The 18,369-nt window shown below is 42.8% G+C and overlaps 1 protein-coding gene across 4 annotated transcripts in view; it reads left to right on the forward strand.

Annotated features, from left to right (window-relative positions):
- LOC142560557 (cholecystokinin receptor type A-like) overlaps positions 1-18,369 on the forward strand; it is a 142,730-nt gene that overhangs the window by 105,255 nt on the left and 19,106 nt on the right. For 3 of the 4 annotated variants that reach the window (XM_075672757.1, XM_075672756.1, XM_075672758.1), the window contains exon 2: positions 13,468-13,565. The gene's annotated coding sequence lies outside the window, so the exon portion shown is untranslated. The remainder of the gene's footprint in view (positions 1-13,467; positions 13,566-18,369) is intronic. The other variant, XM_075672760.1, reaches the window with a different exon arrangement.

The following is an 18,369-nucleotide window of genomic DNA, read 5'->3' on the forward strand; positions in this document are numbered from 1 at the left end:
ATGGAACGTGCTGTCTGCAAGACGGGGCGAAATACTTTTTCTCTGACCTTCCAGTTCCCAACACTCTAAGAAGATGTGAAGGACAATCAGCGTCACATCTTTCAAAGACTATACAGATGCATTATCGATGAATGAGTAGCTAGGAGTGGCTGTCGTACACTAGCCTAAGACGACAGAGCATAACCTTAGTTCGTCTAACTCTCGGTAAATGCGGCCACATTCCTAAGTTTGGCTTAATAACGCAGGATTTAGTAAGGATTTCACTGTCTTTCGTGTGTTGCCAATAACTCCTAAGTTCCTTCCGTAGTAAAAGTTTCAAATCTGTGACAGGAACCGCTATGCTAGATCTGCTCGATTTTGGTTTTATAGACGTAGTAATATGGTTGGCAAGTGTACTACCCTCGATGTGTCTCTGTCCAGACACCCAGCATAGGTTTAGGTGCTCGTTAGACATATATGTTGTGTAAAGGACAAAAGAGCCCATTGAGCGTAGGATTCTTGTGTTTATAGAATGTGATTAGGGATCTTAAGGCGCTCAAAGAGTCTGCAACTATACCGGGTTCTGTGGCTTTGTGTTCCTAATATACTGGACAGCTGACATTAATTACCTACGCTGCTGCAGTCAAAATGCTTGATTCCGGCTGCAGCACATTGAACACCGAGAACGATAAACTCGCGGCTACATAGAACATGCCAATGTGAAATCCTTATCCGCCAATGTGAACTTCTGGACACGAACATCTTGACTGAAGTTCGAGGAAATACATTCTTATATGCGCTTCTGGAGTGTATCTTGTAACGTTTACAATGTGTCACGTTGTATGACCTGCATGTTTGTATTTGTATTCGCTGCGGACCTGCTGCGCTCGCGCAACCGCGAAGCAGCTGCGCCGTAAGCGCCGGTAGCTCTGCTTTTGGCTTCTATGTGCCACGCCGTGTGCCGCCACAATCGCACCAGGAGTAAGGCGCCACATGTAAGCACTGGTGCATCCCATTCATTACTCGTGATGTTCAAAGAAATGTGGTGCGCTACTTTCGCACTCACTCGCATTCATGTGAACGCGGCTAATGCATATTAAGTACTTCTATCAGCTTTCCCTTCTTGCCTGTCGGCGTGTTCTTCTTCCCTGCGATTTATTTCACTTGAAATTAATTGCATTCTCTACAAATGGAGACTCTCGTAAAAGTCCCGACGCTTTGTTTTCGTTTTTACGCGCTTGCCGCATTCCTGATTCCACCGCGGGGAGCTCAGCTTATTAGCAAATTCATTCGTTTGCGGGATGGATTTTATAGGAGCTTCAATAACGAAAGGGGTGAAGTACGCCACTGCATCATCAATGCTGAAAGCTACGATGTCATTTCACTTCAGAAGTGCACATTCTCGCAAGTACGTTCATGCGGCTAGAAAATGTTCTTTACGCCTGGGTGTCTCACCTTGCACATTACGCAGATTACATATTCGCCTCAGCTGCAAACGCGTCTACGAGAACACTTACGCGTTCAGCTGGTCGGCACCTCCTCGTGCCTTTCGGTCATGGAACGCTCTTCCTGATTTCATCGTCTCCGAAACAAACCATGATAAATTCCGCCAGCTCATTCGTGCATATTCCACCGCGTTACATCAACAAAATGCATGTTGTATTTTTTTGTTTCAGTTATATGCGTTCAGCTTGCGCTCTTGTTTATTAATTCATTATTTTTTAAATATTCTTGCATTCTTCATTTTATTAAGTTGGAGTGGCTATTTCTGTACATTGTTACTTTGTTTACTGAAAGAACTGTATCTTTGGTCCTTTCTCTAATATGTAGATTACCGTGTCCTATTATGTTTATGCAGTGCTCTAACGCTTGCATAAAATGTTGAGTAGACATTTTTATATTGTCTAATATTGATGTATGTCTATTATGCTTTGTTATATACCCTTTATATGTACTGTTTTAGTCCTTCTGTAAAGCTCCCTTACCCAATGTCTCATACGAGGCCTGTAATAAATAAACAAATTATTAATTAATTGAAAGTTAATTTGATCGCTTCGGCATCAATTTTTGTAAAAGAAAACTGAGGGGCAATTCTACTCCGGGAACGTGGATGACCAGCCAAGCTGTGCCACATCACTCAGGACTAGACAAGAGTGCATGTATTTATTTTCATCCCTTGGTTATGGTAGTAACGATAGCTTTGTGATTATTGTGATGTACAGAATTGGTTCGGTTCAAACCTTAGGCAAATTGTTGGCCAAAATTAAATCTATACACGCCCGTTGGCTAGTAGTCAAGTTACTTGGACTGGTGTGGCACTTGAAACTCTTCTAGCACAAACTGAGTGAACCATTTCCGGTTTGGCATTAAAAGGTCTACATTGAAACCACAGGAGTATTGTCATTACGGCTAACCCATGCGTAGTCCGTGCTCGTGAACTTCTCGATATCAAACTTTGGTGTGTCTAGAGAGGTACACACAGTTGACATCACAATTCCGTCTTTCCTCGTATGGGACAGACATCCCCACAGTCGGTGGCATTGTTCTCTAGCTAGCGAAGGGTGTATGATTGTACATACATTTTTGTCCTTTGCCTATAACGCAACACCTACTTGAAATGCACGTGCTTAAGAGACCGTTTATAGCGTCCCTGTTCATCCTCCGACAAGCACTCAGTACTCACTGCCTCCTATTTTTTCTTGTTTCTAATACCCTTTCCCCAAACCCCAGTGTAGGGTAGCAAACCGGGTGCTCGTCTGGTTGACCTCCCTGCCCCTCCTGTCCTTGCTCTTTCTCTCTCTCTCCTGCTCGTCAGTCTATGTGCTGTTCACAAACATTTCTATTATAGCCATTGACTTGAAACAATGCGTCTTGATTTATTTATTTCATTTACTATTATTTAGTAATATTACTATTAGGGGCGGAGCGCTTGAAGCCTGCTTCATCTCCTCGGCGGATCGGCCCGGTATTGCACTATCTCCGGAATGGACCCACGCTCACCTATTTTATTGTTGACGCACGGGCACAAAAATAATGCATGGCGCCCTAGCCATATGCAGATTTGCCGTAGCTATTTTCATGCAAGGAATTTCTTCGTTTATGAATTATGAATCTTTTTTCGAGGCCCCGCCACTCAACCCGCTTTTTCATTTTTAGAACGGTCAAATGAGCTGCATTGCTCCTTCGGCGTCGACGACGCCGAGGAGCATTGGGTGGTCTCTATTTCCTCGAGAGAGGCTCTGCGCGCCCACCTGCGCCGGCTATGTGACCTTGCTACAGGCCTCGCCACGTGTGGAGAGGCTTTTCAAACCGACAGCCCAGGGGTTGAGGTCTAGGTACTATAGTTGGGGGGGCCCTGTTTCGAAGGGGACGGAGTAAATTTACCCACTGACGTTACGGGGACAGGTGACACAAGTATTGGTTCACTCTGCTTGGCCCAAGGGAATTCCTGAGCCGGCTGCGGTGCTACCCCTTTACGCGCCGCATCAGCGTATTTTGTGCCTTGCAGTAATTGCAGACGTTTCCCGTGATTCCCTTTTGATTTTGATAACTTTTGATTCATCCAATTTAAAGTTTTCTTTAAACTTCAGTGTTATTACCGCCTTTTCTTTTTTTCTAAGACGGGCACGAGCTCGAATACGTGGCATGCCCGCCCTCACAGTTCACACAATGGAGTACATTTTCGCAAATTTCGGAAGAACGGTCATTCGACCCGCACGTGGGGCAAGTGAGCTCGCCTCGGCATGCTTTTGAATCGTGACCATACCTCTAATAATGTATGCGCTTACTCTGATCTTTGTGTAGCCTGTTACGAGCGTTTCAGGGAGAATGCTGGCGCAGAATGTTAACACTATGTCCTTGGTCGGTGTTTCCTTGTCCTCTCGTTTAATCCTAATTCTCCAAACATTGAGGACAATCTGGTGCTTCCAGCCTTCTAGCAGTTCGTCATCGCTCAACTCAACCAAGTCCTCTTCTGATAGCATTCCTCTAACGGTGTTCATCGAACGGTGTGCAGTCGTAGTGTTGTGGACACCCCCAAATGTTTTGAGGCTGGATAGGTTCCCATAGTAAATGATGTCTCGTGCCTCAATAATTAGATCACCGCTTGTCATTTTCGTATCTTATAGCCTGGCCCTAGTGCTTCTGCTTGCATATCGCAACTAGGGAGAGGGCAGCTTTCTTGCTGGTTTTTCTGGCATGTCGCTGGGCGTATAACGTTGAGGCACGGAAGCATTTCCTTGCTGTCTAGAAAAACTTTAGGGTTGATTCAGTGTGTCAGCTCTTCAGGGATCGATCAAGTGTCAAGGGAGGGAAATCTGTAGCTGTGTAATTTGGTCCGTCTGCTGCAGCCGTGGTAGCCACCCACCACCGAGCCCAGCAAGGGGACGGTACCAGACTTTTGAAAAATAAGTTGACAAGCGCCAACTCTACACCGCCGCTATAACACAATGTGTTACAGCCCGAGATTGGATAGGACACACAAGGTTAACCCAGGTCACCAGAAAATACGAATGCAGTCATGAAAAAGAGGAGGTGAAAAAAGGAGGTGTGGTACCTCCACTGAGGGGCCTTAAAGGTCCAATCACCCAGCATCAGCTCTACCCCCAGGATCCCGTTTTTTCCGGACACGGCTAAGCCACGCACGGCTACACGCGGGATGGTCCAATACCGATGCGAGCGGGTGCACGGTGGAAGGCGTCCGCATTGGTATGAACCAGGATATAGTTTGGCCTGAATCAGTGCAATGTACCATAAAAATAGCATGCAAGGAACCTGAGCTGGCACGCCGAAATATAATGTTTTCCCCGTATATTTCGTTCTTAGCATTTCTTGCGATGACCTTTATTCATAAATGGTAAGCTAAGCAAGCTTATATCGTAATTTTTATTAAAGACTACCTGTATGCTTTCTTATGCCATTACTAGGATATAGAACTACTACTGCCCCCCCCCCCCTTCCCTAAAAAAATACGCAACAAGTGTTCCAGTATTTCTTGCAAGAATTCACAAAAGACAGGAAAGTGGGGTTACTGTCTGCAGGACAGCAGCAAAGCGAGATAAACTTTACAAAGCCTACCCTAAACAGCGTGGTCGATATTTCGCTCCCTAAATCAGGTAACTTTGTATTCTGTGACGTTTGTACGAATGGCACAGATATCCACGCTCCAAACACCCAGTTCACCACACGTTCTCCAGGCACGGTATCTCGCGCTCAACAAGGTCATGCCATTCTAGCAATCTACATTTTGGGCATACTCCGCGGGTTCCTTCGAATGCATTCGAAGCGCGGACTCCGGCTTCGTCGTAATGGACCTCAGTACGGTGTTAGTGGCGTAAAAAGGTTCTGGCTTGTAGTTTCCGAGCATACAGAGCGGTCTCTTTTTCTTTCCCCTCTCGCGACCCGTATATACTGTCGATAAGCGCAGGATTCCGGCGCTTCGTTTTCTGGTCGTGATACCCGTTACCGCTTTATTTGCTTCCTCCGACCTTCGCGGCAGTTAGGACGTGCAAGGAATGCAGGCGGCCGCCAAACAGGGCACAATCCTCTCGGAAGCGCGCCCAACAGCCTCGAGATTCTGACCGTACTTGCCACCCTGAAGCCCCGTGGATTTCTATTTCTCTCTCTTCGGTGATAGCGATCCACGCCTTTATATTTTGGAAAGCTTTACTTTCCACAGCCGTATATGTCTGGCACAAATAAGAAAAACAAAGGAATCTCCGCAACAGCGGCGGCTGGCGAAGATAAGCTTTATGGGGAGCCGAAATGGGAGGAGGATGACCACACGGAACGGAAACGGGGGGACAATTGAAAGACGCTTACCATTCCGCGAGTTCTTTTACATCTTCTTTTTATCTTCCATACTGTTTATAGGAAACCTGTCACAGTAGCGCCTCTCAGTTTCCATAGCAACCGAACATGGTCTCAAGACACAGAAAAAGAACACAGCTGGGGTGTAGGGAGAGGAGGACTGCGAGAAAAGAACAAGAGGCAACGACGCGTTTCAAGATATATCAGGCTGACGCACTGACGTCTACGTTAGTCGAAAGCAACGAGGCGTAACTTACAGCGCAAACGTGTGCTAGTGTAGGCACGAAATCTGGTGGAAAGCTCTCGTCACGTTGCGCAATCTATTTATTGTAAAGCAGGGGAACACTACTGTCAATATGAGGCCGGAAAGGAGGGAGAACATTCGGGGGGAGAGATAAATATTGCCCAGTAATGTTATCTGTTCTATGAAAAGCGGGCTCCCGGAAAAAGCTGCTTTCACACTGACTGTTGTGCAAGTGCAGTGAGTGAAATTATTAAAGAAACAACGAAAATCCCGAGACCAAAACGAAAAAAATATGACGAAAGTGGTTTGGGAACCCGAACGTGCATGGAGTCACTAAAAGGGCATAAGCTAGTTTTTACAGCGGCTTATTTTAACGCTTTTTTGACATTACCGTGTTGCTATGGTACCTTACGCATAGCTCAAAGGCAAGCGAGGAACTAGCTTCCGCTTCCGCTTTTGGCGTTGGCACCGAGGTTATGCTTCGGTAGACTTTTATATTTTTTTTCGAAAGTGCCTTTAAATAATTAATGCGTGTAGATGTACCGTGGTTACCTTTTCTATAATCTCATACGTCCGCATTAGCTTAATCCCGCATTCGTGGTGTTTTACGTGCCAAAACCACTTTCTGATTATGAGGCGCAATCCCGCATTCGTGTTGTCCTTGTTTTTGTTTTTTGTTTTTCTTTGTGGAAAGGTGATAAGCTTTGTGGCCAAGAGAACCGTGAATAGCTTGCCAGTTGCCACATAAAGTAATCGAGCACGCGACAAAATCACACAATGGCAATATCCCTCTCTATCATAAGTGCTCACTCCTGTGGGCGCACATTGAATTATTCCAGTGTAGTGCATTAATGCGCTGCTGTACTTTTGTTGCTGCATGCTACTTATTTTCTAGTGTTAAACGTTAATTGACTTACAGCTGTAGAACTCGGGGGCTGCTCCAACAAAAAAATGTCTTCCTATTGTCCTAATACTCTTCCGGTATATCCTTAATTATATATATATATATATATATATTAAGCAAATATAAATATAAATATGTATCGACAGCAGAAGCGTTCGCGTCTGCTTTAAAGGCGTGAAGAACAATGTTTCTAGACTTGTACTTTACCACTGCCGAAACCGCTATCACATATTACGCGAGCAAAATACTGTAAAAACTTAAACTGCACTTATCCGAAGTCCTAATCAAATAATTGTTAGTAAATGTATAAAAGTTTAAGGCACACTACGCTACAGTGTGTCCATACTTGTCCATGGGCGTCAGCCGAAAGCGTCAATACTGGGCGAAGACTACGTTGTCCAATTGTTATCTTTCTTATAACCTCCTGCTTCCTTTTGATTTTTAGTAGAGCAAGGAAAAATTAAGTAACTGGGGCATGTTATAGCCCAATCTAATGCACATTAACCTATTTTGTAACTGGACAGTACCGTGAATGCAAACAATGTTCGGGCTACAGAAGTTCACACAGCGTCGAGATTGATTTCTGCACGCGTACTCTACCTTTGAAGAAACGAATTTTCGCAACTGTAGTCTACCTCTTCCAGGGCGCGCTAGTTTTTAGCGAGGCTGGTCTACGACCGAGCTTCAAGTTTGCTTCAAACACGGGCGAGCTGACGCAATCCCGCACGTTATGGGAAGTGTGGAGGCAAGCCTGGGAAACAAAGAAACGCAGATGTCGCAGCATCAAAGCGAGATAGCGAAGTGCGCCCGGTGTCAAAATTTGGAGGAGATTGAAAAAAAAAATCTACCGCCTTAAGTGCGTCGCGAACTGTTTGTTGGTGTAGCGCTCCAGCAAAGGGGAATTCAATCGCCACCACACCCGCGACAACGTTGTCGTTGAAAACGGAGGCCACACCTCGGAGCAGGCTCGGGAGGCGGGACGGCAGCGGGCACATCTCGGCGAAAATTGCGTCGTGTACGGCTTTGAGAACAGTGTGGAAGCAAAAGGCAATATCGCCGCAGCTGTAGAGCATCTTTCGGCGACGGAAAAACAATAGAATATCAACAGATGTGATCATGTCGCGATGCTTCTTTCTTGAGAGCAGCTTTTCTTTTTTTTTAATATTAGGCTATTTGTTCATTTTTTGCCGTAGCACTGAGAGAAACAGATTGGTTTGGCTACTCATATCGATTTGTATAACCCACAAGGACAGCGCACCCGGAAAAAATATGGCGTTGATATGAGCCAGGTAAAACTTCAAAGGTGAGGTTTTACAGCAGGGTGCTGTGCAATTTATGTGCAGATGGTATGCCGTGTACAGTTCGTTTCTTTTTTTTTCTCCAGCCCGAAGTTCTTCTCGGGACGCTTTGAGGACGTTCCGATGCTGCAACTTGAGAAGATGTGATTAACACAAAAACTTGATGAATGATAAAAGTACTTGCAATACAGGTTTCTAATAGGTGCACTGCAGATTGTTGGCACGATAACATCAAACGCACTAGTAATGGCTAGAAATGGATTGGGAGAGCAAATGGAAACATTTGGCAAATATATAAATCTAATGTAGCCGCAACCACGCATCCACAAAAATGTATGCTTGGAAATTCCTTAACTCCGACCAACCGTTTCTCATTTGAATGAAATGTCTGTGAGTATCTCAATTTTTTTGTCTTTCTTGCTCAAAATATGGTACTTTCATTCTGAAACAATCTATTCGGGTCATTTTAGCTGCTTGCCATGAAAGCTCCTTATACGCTGCCGTGTCAGCGGTTTTTCCTTGTGGTTCTTGTAATTGACGGGAGTCGCTGCTCTGCTTGTCGAAAAGCTAGCGGGTTGCCATCTAACTACAAGAACATCAGCAAGAACCCTCTCCACGATGGCGCAAATACCGCTGTGGAGTTCTACTTTGTCCGTAAACATATTACTTTTTACGTGATACCGAATCAGAGACGTGTGCAGCAGCAACAACGCTGGTAGCGACATTTTTTGAGACGCATCCTCTATACAGAGAGCACATAAAGCTGCAATGACCTTTTGTATTCTACTTACCTGCTGGCGTAAAGCGTTCTTTAGCGACATATCCATTAATGTGCAATTCTTACGATTTTTCTTCTATAAGAAAACGCGTGCAGCCCAAAAACGTTTGATACGTGTTGTAGTGGCACAAGGTGGCGCAGAATACCGTCGCTATTTACACTACTGCCACTTACACCACCGATTACCTGATGATTCGTAAAAGTAAGAAATTTAGGGGGAGCTAATGAAAAGAAAAATATATCTAATTGAAATGGAAAAAAGGTTGCGATCACGCAATCACAGTGAATACGTTAAAACGCGACGCAGGCGGCACCACTAAAAGCTAAAACATTTAAGCTTGAAGTATTGCTGACTCACCCCTTATGGTCATGCAGTATAAAATTCAGCACCTGGGGAAATTGAGGTGGCTTTGTGGACGCAGTATCAGCTTGCGAAGCAGAGTGTATAGTTTCGCGCAATGATGTCGCAGTATCAGCTTGAGAAGCAGAGCTCAGCCAACGTGTATAGTTTCGCGCAATGATGTTGCGATAGCAGTATCTTGTATTTAAGACACACGATACGTTCTTTCATGTATAGGAAGTACAGATATTGATACACATTTTGCGAGACGTATCATGATACAGATACAAAACACCCAAAGAGAATCGAAGATAGCTTCTAAGATACGTGTATCTTCGATACTGCGCAGCACTGCTCGAGGGCTCTTATTTTATGGGTAAACATAAATCGTTTTCTCGGCAAACACTCTGCCAAATTTGATAAGTTCTTTGTTAAAAATTGTGAATACTGAGAAAGAAACGATAATATCAAGTTTACATCTTTGAAATGAAAAATGGCGTCACAGTTGCGTTAATTGCAACTAATAGTACACGCAACGCGGACGACACTGATGTATTATATGCTGTTCCTAAAAACACCAGTAATATGTGAATACGACCTTTTTCAAAACCTTTGTGGATATTGTAACAAATTCACGCACAATATATATATATATATATATATATATATATATATATATATATATATATATATATATATATATATACCAAATTCGTCTGCTTTGGACGTTGTAACGGATGCAGTTTGCATAACTGAGGCATCTCTTCTTGGTGCAGAGTTATGGATTTGTAAACTTCGTGCTTCTTTTTTTGAAGCAATTCAGGTACAACATTGAAATTCTCTTTGCGAGAGCCACTAGACTTCCAATTTATATCTCAATTGTTACCTCAGAAAATTATTTCTGCGCTTTACGAGTATTTTAATACATAGCATCGGAGTTGGGCCCGAGGTATAGCTTACGCTTAAGGTTCAGGTTCTAAACACCTTATGAGAGAAGCACTACTAGTCTGCATATACGGGAACACATAGAGTTTGCGTCTTACGGCCCTTATTTTTAATCTGGCGATGCAAAACTACAGAGCATATATTGCAAATGTTATCGAAAGTTGACCTATAACTGAACCGTCGATGCTATGAAACTGCTGATTAGGCTGTATATATGATACTAAAGTCAGAGTAAATCTCCCACAGCTAAGTCTTCGAAGTACCAACGAAGTACTTTACACTCATGCAACATAAGCCCCAACTGAACGCGTGTGCTCAATCGCTGGATAGAGAATTTCCGAAAGCAGGAGCAGAGTAAAGGGAGGGAAGGTTGAACTCGTGCTTCTCAACCAGAATGACCTTGCTTACATACAATTAAGTTACGCGTGTAACTGTTCAATCAGAGAAGAAATAAAGGCGCTATAAATGCGCATAGCTGCACTGCGAGAAATTCTCATTGGCTTTTGAGATTTTAAGGTATCAGGAACGTAGTTAGTTTGCTGTAACAACTATTAGTTACGAATATCTGGGAGCCAGATTTAGGATTTAAACAGCTGAGACTGCTCCCAAATTCCGATCCCAAAATTTGTGAAATGAATGTTATCGCTAGCAAGTTATCGGTGAATCGTAGGCAATATGCCAGCCAACAACTGCACACTGATAGCAATCAAAAATAAATGTCAGTAAGCTATTCCAATACTACCAATGACATTCGAGAGAGTCTTTTTACGCTATAAATACTTAAAAATATAACTATCTATGCTATAGCAATAGTCCATTTTGTGATAGTTCTACATCACGAAAGTTAGAGCCGCACGTAGCAGAAGCTGACAAATTTAGCCTCTCCAATAAAATCGCAATGCGAAGACAGAGACATGAAAAATAAAATAAAAGCACGTTCGAGATTGAAAATATTGGCAGGGTTCTGGTTATATGCAGCTCGGGCAAGGTGACACATTCTCGCTCAAGAAGAAATACGGCCTTGTCCTGTCACTGCCATTTAATGAAATGCGTTGGCATATATCTTGGCACGGGAGGCTAAAGTTCAAAGGCGAACGTCACAAATCACAATTTACCTGTGGCAATATTTCACAATACGAAAGAAGAAAACGACGAAGGTACTATATTTCCTTTGTATTGCGTAGACGCCACGATTTATGGAACAAACAGTGGAAGGACGAAGCCAGTAGGATAGTGCGTACTTCGCTGCTTAAGATGTTTTTTAGTCAACAGGGATCTAGAATTTCAAGAAAAGGAACAAAATATACCATAAATACCCAATAATAAAAGTTCAGAAAAGGTATATCTTTCTTTCTTGGTTGACGTGATAATTATATGTTATCGAAGTTTTCAGCATATTTCTTATGCGGATCTGCACAAGGGAGTGGGCGTTGGATAAAAGAGAATGTTATCTTCCACCCTGAAGCAGTACAAACCTACGAAGTGAATCAATGAACACAGCGTTTATTGTTGACTCTACAGTTGACTCTAATGCTTAAGTAAGGGATAGAAACGAATCAGACCGGTTATACCTCAATGTGTTCACTTTGCGGCTTGTACTACCATGCGGGGAATAAAATTTTTCCTTTCAATTATGAATTTTCGTTTCAGCGGATCTCGCGCCTTCTCTGGTTATAATACCAAGCTAAAAATACTGAGGGAAAGTGTAATATTTCTTGCATAGTCCTAAGTGTTGTATTGTAAAGTATTGTAAAGTAGTAGTAAGTAAGTATGTATAATATTGTAAAGTAAGAAAGCTTGAAACTATATTAAGAATGTCAAGTGCAAAGTAAACGTAATAAACACTACATGAGAACAAACGACGCTCGAGCTTGTAGCGCGAACAAAGTGATACAAATTGTGCTCACACGTGTCACTCGCGAAAGTATGAGAAACTCCGAAGCATCGAACCAAATATCTAAAGAAAATTTGGGCACCGGAATATACGTTCCTTATAAAGGAACACGTTCTTGCTAGGCACGTCGGGAGCTACAGGAATGTTGTCAATAGCCCTGTGGCTGAATTGTCCCGGCATTTATTTTTCTCGCTTTGCTTGCACTTGAAGATTGTCGCCTTTGATGTTTCATATTTTCGCGTGTCAAGAATCAAAACCAAATAAAAAAAATGGGTCCGACATTTCTTTTCTCACCTTTTGCGAGCTATATTAAAAAAAAGTACACGCGCAAAAATAAAAGAACAAAAGAACTGTACAGCGTAAGCACACAAGGCAAAAAGCTGCTAAGCGAATTGCATTCTTTTGTGACCAGCCGATGCCGCATCGATTTGCCTTCTTTTGGCGGTGATCGATCGGTTGTCATCTCTTCGCGCGGACCGATTAGACCACCTTGTCTCGGCCTCGCAGGCACCGCTGGAAAAGACGTGTTTTTCCCGGCGCTCCGTCAACGCGGCAAATTGGATGCCACCACTTTGACGTGAATGACGCCCCCGTTGGAGCGAAAAAGAGAGTGAAGGTGTCGCTGTATTCGGCTGACCAAATTTTCTAAACCGTGTATAATACCTCCCGTGTCTGGCGCGTAGCCCAACGTGCGGGAGCGCTACACGTAAGGTGAACAGCGAAACACCGTTATTATGGTTCCCGAAGTCATTCCAGTTATTGCCGAGATCCAATATGTTGTGGTTGGGAAGAACTCGTATGAAAGCTGTACTTAATTGAAACTTAAGATTTGTGTACCATGGTAAAAAAGCTTTCAGGTCTGTTTTTTTTTAGAAGCCCTTCTAATCTCGTTCGACCTAAAATATATGACACCGCGTTCGCAATACTTGGTGATTCTATGTAGAATGCCTCCCTCCCCCTCCCCCTCTTGTCATTTAGTTGTGTGGACAGTAGCTACCTTTCCGTACATTTTAATCTTTTAAAAAATAGGAGCCAGAAGATTTCTGAGAATAGAAAGCGGAAAATTGGAATAAGTGAAAAGAATTCGCAAACAGTTTTGCAGCTATTGCTCAAACCTATATGAAAGGAGATTTAAAACAGCAGCGGTGCATTTTGATTTTTTTCCACAGTACCTGCTATCAACAGAGAGGTTTGCGTTTGTTTCTACATCTAAAACATATTAGATCATGATTGCCCCACACGCATACCTTATGCTCGTCTTGGTGATGTCTTCGCAGGTCTGGGAGTCCAATACGCAGGGCCTGACGAACCATCGCACACGGTATACAGATACCATACGCTGGTGACACCAAAGCTTCGCAGACCCTGCAAGTAGGTGAGTTTCTGTAGACTTTCTCGAGTATATGAGTACGAAAATCCCTAAAATATGTACCCACCATTTACGCGCGATGAAATTGCAACGAAACCTCAGCCACTTTTGAATGCTTCAAGAAATTTCAGTTATGTTATATTCTTAACATTCCTGAACGAATATTTGAAACGTTCGCAGAAGACACTTCTGCTATGCGTTGTTCGAAGTGGTAATATCTCGTTTTATAGGCGCGGGAATGTCCACGACATTCTGGCGCGACATCATGCTCTCTTGTTTATGAGCTCATTATTTCACTTATTATTCCCGTATTTTTTGTGTTATTTAGTATTTGTACTGGAATGGTTGCATTTTTTACGTTGCTTATTGAAAGAACTCTATCGTTTTTTTTCTAATATGTGCACTACCGACACTGTTATTTTTGTACAATTATTTTATGTTTGTACATGATGTGAATACATATTTGCACTGTCTATTAATAATGTATGTCTATTATGTTTTGTTATATGCCCAATATATATGCTCTTTTAATCCTGCTCTAACGCCCCCCCCCCCCCTTACCCAATGCCTCATACGAAGCCTTTAAGGACATCTTAAATAAATAAATAAACAAATAAAATTTCACTACCCCCCATGGTAGTTGCACAACTTAAAAAGGAGAATAAATGTCAATACTGCAAAATATTCTTCGTTCCTGGGGACGCCAAGGCGCGGGAACCGCAGTACAGTATTGCACAAGCCTAAAAGAGGTGCAATAAAAAATAATCAGACAGTGAGGATGCTTCCGCATACCAGCGAAAGCTGGCGCTGCTCTACATGTTGACGTGCGCGATTCTCAGGGAAGAGTGCAATCTAAACTTCCTCGGCGTAAATGTTCACGTAGGAGGCAAGGGGTAAAAACGAAGCCTTTCGGGATCCACGTTAACAGACAAGGCGGGTATACGGCACTGGCTAGGTTCCTGGAAGGAATGTTCAGTGCACCATTGCCAGGAATAGGAGAAAAACAAACAAACAAACAAACAAATAAAACGATAGAAACCGCAAAGTTTTGTTGTTTTGATCTTCCTTGCTTCTCTGACCGGATTCTTAGAGAGACAGCGAGACCGTGTACGGTTGCAGCGACTATATGTCCATTCCTAATATCGTTCCACTTAAATTCATCGAGTAAGCGCAGCATATTCGCAAAATTGTCCCAGTCACAAAGTTTACTCTATATGAGACATGCGCCCTTTCGGTAAAGCGATCTGCCACAATTTTATTCCACATAAGTTCAAGTAAGAAGTGAAGCAAGCTGTTTTTGTTCCGCGTAAATTTCACTCAGTTCTTCTTCGCCAGAATGTTTCACTTACAGTAACTTTCCTGAAACAGGATGAATAGCGTAGGAAAAGTATTTACTGCATGGAGTTGAGTGCTCTTTTATGAAAGATGTTACATTCGAGTTCTCTACTAATAGTCTAAAATGGCGAACATAATATTCTAGCACTAACACGAGGAAACTAAGGTTGAGCGCTTTCCTCTCTCTGGAGCCCGATCTCTTGATTACATTTCTATTTTCATTAGAATACTTTCATTACTCGTTTTGTAAGAAAAGAGATTACAATTGACTGCTGTTTTTTGTAAGAGATATTATTCGCTATCTGTAATACCGATCTTGCAGACCAAAGAAATTTGTAATCTAGAACGTGCTCCTGCCTAGTGGTATCACTTAATGTGGTCTTACTCAAATCCACGATAAGTAATTTTGAGAAATTGGGCCTCTTAACGGTTAATGTTCTCTCCATTGCCGATGTCACGTGAAAAGACACTGCATGCTTTGTGTACGGCAGGTCGTTCATAGTGTTCTAAAGCGCCCACACGAAAATTCTCGCAGCGGTAACATAAAGTGCAAGTAACCCTCCTTTGATACAGTTAAGTCAGTGAGTGGTGATAACTCGCTCGGAGAGCACAAGTTCAGTTTACCGAAGCAGAAACTCTGTGTTTGCTCGTGACGTCATGCCCTCATTTATCAGTCGCATTGAATACGGGGCATTGCGAAAGCATTGCCTTAGCGACCTTGCTCGTTACGCAATCTGTAGACCTTCACCGTTTGCCGAAGCTAATTGTCTGCGCTCTTCTGGTCCCCTATAGGAACACGCAAGACGGTGACGCGCTGCCTTTATTAGGGAAGAACCCATAAGGCACCGTCTGAGGCAATTCGCTGATCCTTATATATTCTTGGGTCTCTCCAATAAGCATTTCCATCGATCGCCTGAAGCCTTGCACTGAAGGTATGGCCGCGTTCTTTTTATTCAGAACTGGTACAAAAGTTGGCGTCAAAGCTTGTTTCTTTTATGCTCAGATTACCGTTTATAAGAGCTCAAGATAAAATATAGTTTCAATAAATCAAGATGAGAGTCAAGTATTAAAAATAAAACCAGAAATACCACTCTACCAAAGAAAATGTCAAGGTTAAAGATATACGTCGATGTGGTTCTGTTGCGATGATGATATAGATTTACATATTGCGAATAAATGTATAGCAAGCCTAAACATAGGAATACAGGAAGCAATAACTATAAGGCATGTGCATGAAAAAAAAATACTCAGATACCAAAAGCCACAAAAGAAACAAAGGAAGATGGAAACACGATAAGTGTGATATTTTTTGACATAATGTGCAATATGTTTTTCCGCATGGTGCGCATAAGTTGCGCGTTTAAATAGTGTGTGGCCTCCGCGCAGTAAATATCACCCATATGGTGCCCAGCGCCTCCCTCGTAATGAACCAGAACACACCAGCTTCACTACGCTGCCACGGTCCTGCAACGTACAAGCCGAGCTGACCCCGAACCGTCTAAATCAATAGACCCCACTATTTTTTTTGTAAGTCATTACCTTAATGATCTTTCCGTTACAGCGCAACATAAAAGAAGTGGTGGAAAGAACTGCCCCAAAAACGCTCGAAAAAAAAGTAGACTCAGTTTGCAAAAAAAGTAACTTTCACACAAGCAATTCGATTACTGTGATAGCGTGAAGCTGCGGCCGTGGTAACAATGGGCGGTAGCTTTTTCCTTGTTGCCGGCAGATACGAGAAATTAGGTCGCCCCTGATTGGTCTTGAAGCTTTCGGGCGGATATTTTTATTTTATCCTCGATATGAAAGCGTGCCTTCATGTGGAGCCACATGGTTACAATAGCACCGCGTGTCTTTTGTTTGGAAAGAGCAGCCTGCCGCAATCGCGCTGATTAATGTAGAGACCCTGGAAGAAACCGCAGAATAAGGAGGCGTTCCCTATCCGTGGGCGGTATTTCCGATATTGAAGTGATACGAGCGTAATAAGAATGAACAATTACTGGAAACGTAACTTTGCTAGAAATCACAAACTAGGCCAAACAGATTTACAGCCCATGTGCCAAGCAATATTGTAGAGATTGCCCCGATATTCGGTAAAGAAAACTACGATTTCACTGTTTAAACTGGTGACAGCTTGAATCGCCAAGTAGCGCTGACCAATAATATTAGGCACTCATACGGCGGATATTATATATAAAGCTGTGAAAGATGGCTGTGCTATTAAAATACGAAATAAAAATAATAGGTGAAAGAAAAAGAAATATGATATTGTAAAGAAGCCAGTGCTAGAATATTTGGATAGACAACACAAGAGTAGCTTTCGGCTCAACAATTTACATCGTACTGATTTACATCTATTGTCGCGGATGTCGTGGGCGTCTCCCACGACATCCGTCGTTGGAGACGCCCACCCCATGAGAGCCCAAAACTATCGTGGCCTGCAGGACCTGAATAAAGTTGATTTCCTTCCTTCCTTCCTTCTTGCATGTCAACAGCCTTGGGAATCAATAGAATGATAGGCCACTACATTAAATTGCAGCATAAGAAGCACATTGCGCTATGTAAAATACCATTTCAGGGTGAACCGTGTGAACCATTCTGCGTTTAGTCGAAAGTAAAAGACGCATAGCCCTTAAAGGGAGTTCAAATGAGTACGTTACTGCTTTTTATTTAACCTAACGGTGTTCTCATTGGTAAAGATTTTACATCTTAGCACAACCTAAAAATAGTGACTATAAGCCTTTCTACGAGTGTTCATGCCTTAAGAGTAAGATTACAAGACGTAAAGACGCGTATTGTGCCTAATGTATCCAGGTGTATTGGTAGGCAAAGAGACGGTTGAATTCCGTGACCCAGCATACTCCAATAGATTTATTAAAGCCGTCCTTATGGCCGCAGCTATACCTATAATATTTTGCAGGCGATCTGTCGCGCTAAGCATTACTGGTGGTGCGAAAGCAACAGCGGTAACCCTGCTCCTGTGAAGCTGGTCCTAACGTTTTATGGCAGCGATGACGAGGCAACATTCCATGTGCTAAATGCCAGCTCGTTGAAAAAGACAAGTAATTTGCGATATGGAGACCATAGTAGTAAAATTCAATACAGCTGACTCCACTTATAATCTAATGCGTATCTCTATCTATATCATTGATTCGGCAAAGCTAATATATCCGAACCATTGCCGATGCAGTCCTATAAAGGAAAAAGTCACTCTTTTCAACAATAGTCTCCGGACAGTAGGCAACATTGACATGGCAAATATTGCGGTCGATGAGAAGCTTCATGCGCTATACACGCCGTCGTATTATGAAAAAAAAAATGATGGCTCGGTTTATTAAATCATTAAAATTTCCACTGCAAGGTGAATATGCGACTATATGCTTCTTGGCAGTGACACATCTAGGAGATGGCGTCAGAAATCAACATGGCATATACAAGCTCTAGCACGTGCTGTAATCTACCAACAAACCAACAATGA

The sequence above is a fragment of the Dermacentor variabilis genome, chromosome 10 (genome assembly GCF_050947875.1).
Source record: "Dermacentor variabilis isolate Ectoservices chromosome 10, ASM5094787v1, whole genome shotgun sequence".
Lineage (NCBI taxonomy): Eukaryota > Metazoa > Arthropoda > Arachnida > Ixodida > Ixodidae > Dermacentor > Dermacentor variabilis.